Source organism: Canis aureus, chromosome 1 (assembly GCF_053574225.1).
Source record: "Canis aureus isolate CA01 chromosome 1, VMU_Caureus_v.1.0, whole genome shotgun sequence".
NCBI lineage: Eukaryota > Metazoa > Chordata > Mammalia > Carnivora > Canidae > Canis > Canis aureus.
In genome coordinates this window covers 98,168,011-98,176,118 of record NC_135611.1, presented here as the reverse complement: position 1 = coordinate 98,176,118, position 8,108 = coordinate 98,168,011, and the positions used below count along the sequence as shown (strand labels likewise).

At 55.5% G+C, this 8,108-nt stretch overlaps 1 protein-coding gene across 8 annotated transcripts in view; it reads left to right on the top strand.

Moving 5' to 3' along the window:
• The first annotated feature begins 1,949 nt into the window (after positions 1–1,949).
• Positions 1,950–8,108, top strand: part of SPIN1 (spindlin 1) — a 75,121-nt gene continuing 68,962 nt past the window's right edge. For 2 of the 8 annotated variants that reach the window (XM_077910575.1, XM_077910486.1), the window contains exons 1-2: positions 2,781–2,895; positions 4,199–4,319. The gene's annotated coding sequence lies outside the window, so the exon portion shown is untranslated. Of the gene's footprint in view, positions 2,090–2,780; positions 2,896–3,527; positions 3,548–4,198; positions 4,320–4,506; positions 4,569–8,108 lie in introns of those variants that run through there. The other 6 variants (XM_077910529.1, XM_077910515.1, XM_077910495.1 and 3 more) reach the window with 6 other exon arrangements.

The following is an 8,108-nucleotide window of genomic DNA, read 5'->3' as shown; positions in this document are numbered from 1 at the left end:
TCATGTAATAGATTTGGTTGTGGTTTTCTATGTCTGGCCTGATTCCCTAGCTTTTCTGTGTATTTTTTTGATACTGAGTTTTTGAAAAGTCCAGTGGAACTGTTTCGCACAATGTCTCTCAATCTGGATTTGTCTGATTCCCCTCCCCCCTCCTCCATGCCTCCTCTCCCAACAGATTCATTTAAGAATTTTTTTTGGCAGATTTACATTGGTGATGTAGATGCCCATTTCTGACATTCAGCACGGTAAGGAGCAAAGCTTTTGAGGGGAGGGAGGGGAGATACTTCTAGGGGAAGGACTGGTGGTTGCCTACTTGGGAGGGTGGCCCTTTCTGACTTAGGGTGTTGGCTCACCTCCCCCGCCAGTGCATTGTTGTTAGCTCCCAGTGATCGTTACTATGGGCAAAATTTAAAACAGAGGTTCTCCAAGAGGGAGAGGATGGGAAATGCATGTGGCTTTGTCTGGCGACAATTTTGGTCGTCATAATGTTGGGGAGGGTGTGTGCTACTGGCATCTAGTGGATAGAGGCCAAGGATGCTGCCAAACACCTTCCTTTAAAAAAGAATCACTCAGCCTCAAATGTCAACAGTGGTAAGGTGGAGAAATCCAGGGGACAGACAACGCTGAAGCCTCCTACCAGCAGACTCCCTGGCACCTGCCTCCTTCCTATCCCTTCTGCTCCCCGATCGGCTCCACTGCCGTCTGCCGCCTTCAACATTAAACACAACGGATGCAACAATTTTCCAATGCTTCCTCACTGCTAAGTACAGTGACTCGCTTCTCTGTCCGTGTCTAAATTGGCTCTCTACTTGGCCTGTGAACTCCCAGGTCTTGCCAAGTGTGTCACCTGAGACGAGCTTTAATTGCTGGAGCAGGCACGTATCAATCTCATTTGGGAGAAGAGGACAAGGTGCCAGTAAAATCCTGCAGAGCATTGCTAACTAGCAGTCGTGCGGCGCCAGAGCCTAGTGCGCTCTCCAAAGTCCTGTCATCTGACCCGATAACACCGCGGAGGCGTTTTTCTGAGAGGTCGATTGCACTCGAGGAACGACCTCTGCTCGGTGACCTGCTGGACACCAGGCTGGTGCAGGGGGGCGGAGCGCGCAGAGCTCCAGCCAGGGGTGCGGGGGGTGGGGGGCTGGGGTTTAGACTCAGGATTCAGCCTACAGGTCCTGCACTCAACACAGCAGACGTCAAAACTGTTCTCACTGCCTTCCTCTCTCCCCTTCCTCCCGCAAACAACTAACAAAATACTCAAGGGGCATTTTGGGTCAAACGAGTCAAACGAGTTCACGAAGGACCGTGGGAATGCCTGGCTCCCGATCTCAGAGAGGAGCTGGTCGGCTTCCCCCGTGTGTGGTGGGGGCCAGGCTCTCAAGGTCACAGGTAGGTGGGCGAGGCCCGGGTCCGGGGTACAGGGGCGCAGGTCTGCAGAGATCCCCTCCCCTGCTCCGCGGGGCAGGGGGGTGGGTGAGGGAGGCTCGGGTGGGGGCCCGGGTCTGCAGACAGCCCCTTTCCCAGCCCCCGCCCCGCAGGGCAGAGGGGTGGGCGAGGCCCGGGTCCACACCGACCCGCGAGCGGGGCGGCGGCGCAGTGCGGCGGCGGGTCCGCGCGCAGGAGGCTGGCGGCTGGCGGCTGGCGGCTGGCGGCTGGCGGCCTGCCCGGCGTGCGCACTGCGTCCAGGCGGCCACGACTCCGCCCGCGGGCGCCCCTACCGCCGTACCCGGCCTCATCCTCCCGGCGGCGCGCGGGCACGACGTCTGGCGGCTTAAACCCAAGAATGAGCAGGGCGGCTCCACCAGCAAGCGTCCTCCCACCGAGCGAAAACGAAACTTCCCAGGATGCCTGACTTCCGGCGCCCCAACACCGCCCCTTCCCGCGCGCACCTGCGGTCCGCCCCGCCCAGTCGCCCCCGGCGCCGGCAGGTGAGATGCGCGCCAGGCCCCGCCCCTCGGCCCCGCCCCAGCCTCCCACGCCGCCACCTGGCCGGGCCGGCGCCGGGTCCGCCCTGCTCTGTCCCGCCCGGCCGCCAGGTGAGCAGCTCCAGGCCCCGTCCCGCGCCGTCCGCGCTCGTCCTTCCGACCGCCAGGTGAGCAGCTCCAGGCCCCGCCCCACTACCAGGCCCTGTCCCGCGCCGCGCCGTCCCCTTCCTTCCTCCCGGCTCCCAGGTGAGCACCGCTAGGCCCCGCCCCCCCGCCAGGCTCTGTCCCGCGCCGACCCCGCCCATCCTCCCGGCCCCCAGGGGAGCAGCTCCAAGCCCCGCCCTACCGCCAGGCCCGGTCCCACGCGGTCCCCCCTCATCCTCCCGGCCCCCAGGTGAGGGGCGCCCTTCCCCGCTGGGCCACCCACCAGGCCCCGCCCCGCCCGGCTGTGCCTGCCCCCAGGTGCGCAGCCCCGGGCCCCGCCCGCCGCCCCCAGGCTCCACCCAGACGCCCGCACCCGTCGCGCCCGGTCCCGCCCCACCTGCGTCGCCGCGGGCTGGGTCGCGCCAGGCCCCGTCCCGCCGCCAGCCAGCCCGGCTCCGAGGCCTCTTCCCGCCGCCTCGCCGGGCCCCGCCCCGCCTCCAGGTGAGCGTCGCGGGACCGAGTCCGGGCTCGGGCCGCGCCCCGCCGAGCTCCAGGCCCCGCCGTGCTCCAGGCCCCGCCCTCCCAGCGGGCCCCGCCCCCCGCCCGCGGCGCCTGCGCAGTGCGGCCCGTCGGGCCGGGGCCGGGCGGCGCGGCCGGCGCAGTCGGCGGGCGCAGTGCGCGTGCGCCGTGCGGCCGGGGGCGGGCGGCGGCGGCCGCGGAGCGGAGCGGGGGCGGGGCGGCGCCGTCTGGCTCGGTCGGGCCGGGGCGGGAGTGCGGCGCGGGACGGCGGGGCCCGCGGGCTGAGGACGGCGGCCTAGGCGGCCGGCAGGTGAGACCCGCGGGCCGCGGGGGAGCGGGCGCCGCTCGGGGCGGGGAGGGGGCGCGGGCGGGGCGCGCGGCGGGGCGGCGGGGCGCGGGGGAGCGGCGGCCGGGCCGCGGCGCATTGTCCGGGCGCGGGCGGCGCCGGCACAGCGCCCCCTGCCGGCCGGGCCGCGGGGCGGGGGGCCTCGGGCTCGGGCCGCGCGCCTTTGTTCGCCGCCCCCGCCAACATGGCGGCCGCCCTGCCCGCCGGGCCGCGGGCCCCGCGCTTTGTTCCGCAGGCCTGGGCGGCGGGGCGGGGGCGGGGGCGGGGGGCGGCGGGGGCGGGGCGCGGGAGCGTTGCATAACCCGCCGGGCGGGGCGGGGGACGGGACCCCCGGGCGGAGGCGGGGCGGGGGGGAGGGGCGGGGCGGGGCGGCCGTTCTCCTCCCGCCTCCGTCCCTCCCGCGGGCCCGGGTCGCCCCCGCCCCGCGCCCCCGGCCCCGGCCCTCGCTGGGGTCTGCCCCTCGCCCGCGCGCCCCCGCATTCCGGGTGACCTTGAGCGCGCTGCGCCCGGGGCGCGGGGATGAGCCGCACGACGCGGAAGCTTGCGCAGTGCCCTGGGTGGGCTCGCGCGCCTGCCCGGAGCCGGTTTCGGGGGCGGCGGTGGCCGCGGCCGGGAGGTGGGCGCCCCGAGGCTGTTGGCGCGGCGGCTGCGTGCGATGGGGCCGGGCCCGGGGCCGGGGCCGGGTGCACGGGGGTGTCCGTGCTCGCCGGGGCCGCGGTGGCGGGCACCTCGGGGGGCAGCGCGGGACGCGCGCCGCCGTGGGCCGCCGTGGGCCGACACCTGTAACTTTTTTCTGCTGGAATCTTCTGGAAGGAGCCCTGCAGGCCGAAGAGCTGGAGGGAGAGGGCACAGCTTTTGTTAGGAGACGAGAATCCCGCGTGCGCTTGGGGGTGTTTCCAGGGCGGGCTGGGTTCGGCAGGGCCCTCCGGGTGCTGACCGTGCAGGCGGGGTCAGAGGGAAGGGGCGGCTGCCCCGGGGCCTTGCCCCAGCCTGGCGTGGTGGGCACACACCCCAAGTTGTAACCGCCGGGAATTCGCGGAACGGTCCTTGTTAGACTGGAGAATAGCGAGTAAACGTCGCACACTTGGTATATGTCACAAATTTATGGATAGTAGGTATTAGTTTTTTGTGGGAAGATAGAATTTATTTTTCATTTAGAGTAGCGAGTAGACGTTAAGATGCTGTGAAATGGCTAAGGCAAGCAAAGGCCTTCTAGTCATTTCTTTACATTTGACCTACAGGTTTTTTGTTTTTTTTTTTTTTCCAGAAACTTTGGCTGATCCCAGGAATTTGGCTAGTAGTGCTTCCACAGTACTTCCGGTTCCCAATCCAGACTACAGTAACAGTACCGACTTAGTTTTGGAATATCTGAAGCGGTGCTGCTGAAGGTAGTGCGGAACTAGTCTTAGATGCTGCTGGAGAAACAAAGGGTTCCTTGGTCACCTCAGTTTGGGAAATAGTGCTGTGTTCTGTCCTCCCTTGGGGTCGGAGTTTACCGCCTCCATTAAGGGCTCTGAGAAATATTGTGCTGTTTCCATAGTTGGCTGCAGATCTCTTTGTTTTGTTTTGTTTCAGCGCCCATGAAATCCAGGTAACACTGAAACGTTGGTCATTGCTGTCCTCAGAGTGCATCTTAGGTAACGGTACCCACGCCTTCATGTGCTTTGTGATGCCTGTGCATCTCGTGGTCAGGATCTCAAATGTGGCTTTTAGTCTTCAGATGAGAATTATTAATTTGAAGTTGTAAGTGGAGAAACGTAATAGCGTTTTCGCAGTGACTTACTTGAATGCCCACACACTCGTAACTTGTCTTGCTGCACTCCTTAATCGTTAGCGTTTTTTTTCTGGTACATTAAAATTTTGTGGAAAAGATAGTGTTTCTGAAGAATTAATCACATCGGTCATTTACAGATTAAAAGTAATGGTGTTGAGTGTTTTTTTGATTTAGCTGTTAGGATCTTAATTTGCTGACAGAGCAATTGATACATATCTACATAAACACTTTCTTAATATTTATTGATGCTTGAATGTCCCCCACCCCTCCCCACCCCGTTCCTTGAATGAGAAGAACTTGGAAGAGGGAATCAATTATTTTACCCAGGTATTTTGTTCAATTTGGCACACACACTGTGGTGTTGTGAAAAAGCTCTGGGCTCTGAAGTTGGCCACTGAGAGAGCGTGGCCTTCAGCTCTGGAGAGTCTGGGTGGAAATCAAGCCCTACTGGGTCCTGATCTGAAGCCACACAGCTGATCTCCCTTCCCAAACCCCTTGTGTTCTTTAGAACTTGCCATTTCTTCCCTGTAAACTGGGAGGAGACGTGTCACATGAGGCTCTTTCGAGAACTACATGAATTTGTAGGGTTCCCAGCACAGTCCTGCAATGCAATAGCTGCTGCCATTCATCGTTCATTTCCTTCCCTTCTACTTTTGAACTTTGCTGCAGTTAATGTTGAAGTGAACCATTTGGTTCGTTGTGCTCTAGTATTCAGTGTGATTTTTTTTTTTTTTTAAAGATTTTATTTATTTATTCATGAGACAGAGAGAGAGAAGCAGAGACACAGGCAGAGGGAAGCAGGCTCCATGCAGGAAGCCTGACGCAGAACTCGATTCCAGGTCTCCAGGATCACACACGCATGGCCTGGGCCAAAGGCAGCCCTAAACCGCTGAGCCACCCGGGCTGATCCTTCAGTGTGATTTTTAGTTCTTTATTAGGTGCTTAAGGCATTTAAAAATGCCATAAGTTCTTAATGCAGTGAGTCTTGTATGGGCGTACTGTACAAAGATGTGCCCTTGGAGACCTTCCGGTCTGGTAGGGAGGATACGCATGCACAGGATGAGGGCATCTGGAAGAGAAGGCAATGCTCTAGCAGGGTCAGGAGTGTAGAGCAGGAGAGCAAAGAAGTCCAGGTGGAAGGACAGTGCCAGCAGACGCGTGTAGAGGGTGTTTGAGACCATCCTGGATTTGAATCCCAACCAAAGATTGCCCCATGTTAACATTTACTTCTAAGAGTGTGTTTATCTGTTAAACAGGATGACACCTACCTCATCAAGTGTAAGCTTCTAGGGCTTTGTGGTAAGTGCCCTGTGGGTACCGACAATGATGATGAGGTCACCACTGCTGACACCACCTGTACTTTGTCAGGGCCGGTCTGGGTAGCATGAATTTGGGGCCAGGTTTTACTTGATCTGCATACCATGTCAAGGCAGTTGGGGTTTCTTCTCTATGTGGGGAAAGCCATTGGAAGGCATTAAGCAGCATGAAAGGTGGACCAAGGAATGTGCCAGCACAGGATCTCTGTGTAGTCCAGACTTGGGGGTGGTGGTGGATGAAGTCATTTGGGACGAGGGGGATCAGTCTGGAGCCACTACAATGTTGACTGTGTTGATTTTTTCGGGCAGAAGGGGTGGAGGGAGAAGGATCCATTCAACACGGGTGTTGTTTTATTCAAATGTTGACAGTGTAAGTGAAGAGACTACTCAAGCATTTTTTATACCATTTTAGATACTTTTCAATTGTAGTAACCTGTGTTTTTAGTTTTTTAATTTTTTTTTATTTTTTAAAAAGCAGGGATGCCTGGTTGGCTCAGTTGGAAGAGCATGTGACTCTTAATCTCAGGGTCATGAGTTCAAACCCCACCTTGGGTGTAGAGACTGCTTAAAATAAATACATAAAAACTAAAAGAAAAGATGGAACAACTTTTTTTAAAAAACTTAGATTGTATTTGTTTATAGCAAGTTCAATTTGCTTATAGTTACATCCGTAGAGCGTAAAAGCAATTTTTGTACCTGTTGGTGGCCTGTATGTTTGTCAACAAATGAGAACGAATCCATGTTTATAGTTGTATATGTGAATGTATGTTTATATATTAACTAGTCCCATTTCTTAGTTAATATTAATCATTCTAGGCCCTGACAGGTGATTAGAATGTCCTTTTTTCCTGTGTCCAGGGTTGGGTTGTGAATTTCTTTTTGCTTTTTTCTCACTTGAAACCACTGTGGACTGATAAAGTTTTGTGTATTCGGTGTTATTAATCAAGTAGTTCTTGTTCTTTTTCCGCAGCTTGCCCTAACTTGGGCATGGTGCACTCCCTTCAAGCTGGATCTCTTCCCTGGGATGCCACCCCATTAATCTTTGAACCATTTCTTGCTTTCTGATACTAGATGTCTAAGATTTCATGATCAGCTGGTTCTTTCAGCTCCTCTTATTGGGGGATGGAATTTAGATACTGAAATCTGGTGCTTCGTGTCTGTATTGCTACTGGAATGCCTCTACTTTCATTGGGCAGATGCGGGAAATACATAAAATTCGATTTTTTTTTTTTTTTTTTTTTAAGATTTGATGTATTTATTTGACAAGGAGAGAAAGCACAGTAGACAGAGCAGGAGGCAGAGGGAGAGAGAGAAACAGAGCCTCTACTGAGCAGAGAGCCCAATGTGGGGCTTCATCCCAGAACCCTGGGATCATGACCTGAGCCAAAGGCAGACGCTTCACCAACTGAGCCACCTAGGAGTCCCTGTATTGGTATTTTCAATTAAATTTAACATTGCAGGGTTTTTACTTTGAGTTTATTTTTTTTTCTCCAACGTTGAAAATTTGCATTCTTTGCAACATTAGTTCCCTTGTCCTGCAGTATATAAATGATATTTGAAAACACCGATAATAAAATGCTGGCTTATATTTCATTACAGTTCTTTTGTTCTTAAAACATATCCATGTAAGGGTGTGTAGTTGACATTCTGAATTATAAAATGACTTGAAGATACTTTTCTTTCTGATGATGTTGCCAGTTTGATTATTAGTTTGGTTTATTTGTATGAAATACTTAAGGTTTAAGGGTTGTATTACGTTTTTAATGTATTTTTAAAAATTTTATTATGTAAAATGTTTATGTAGTTTAAAAGTCAAAGCTGTGTTACAAAGGTATATTCATAGTCCTTCCACTGCTGTTGCCTGCATCAAACATACCCATAGTGCCCCCCTTTTATTTCTGGTTTATTTTTCCAGTGTTTCATTTTTGCAAATACTAGCATGGATACGTATTTTTATTTCCTTTTCATTTTTAGAAAGAAAGTAGACTTCAATGCTGTTATTTTTTCCCCTTAGTATAGTCTGCAGATTGCTTTATATAAGCTCTTTTCTATTTTTACGTTCTTGTAGTTTTTAATGATGAACATGG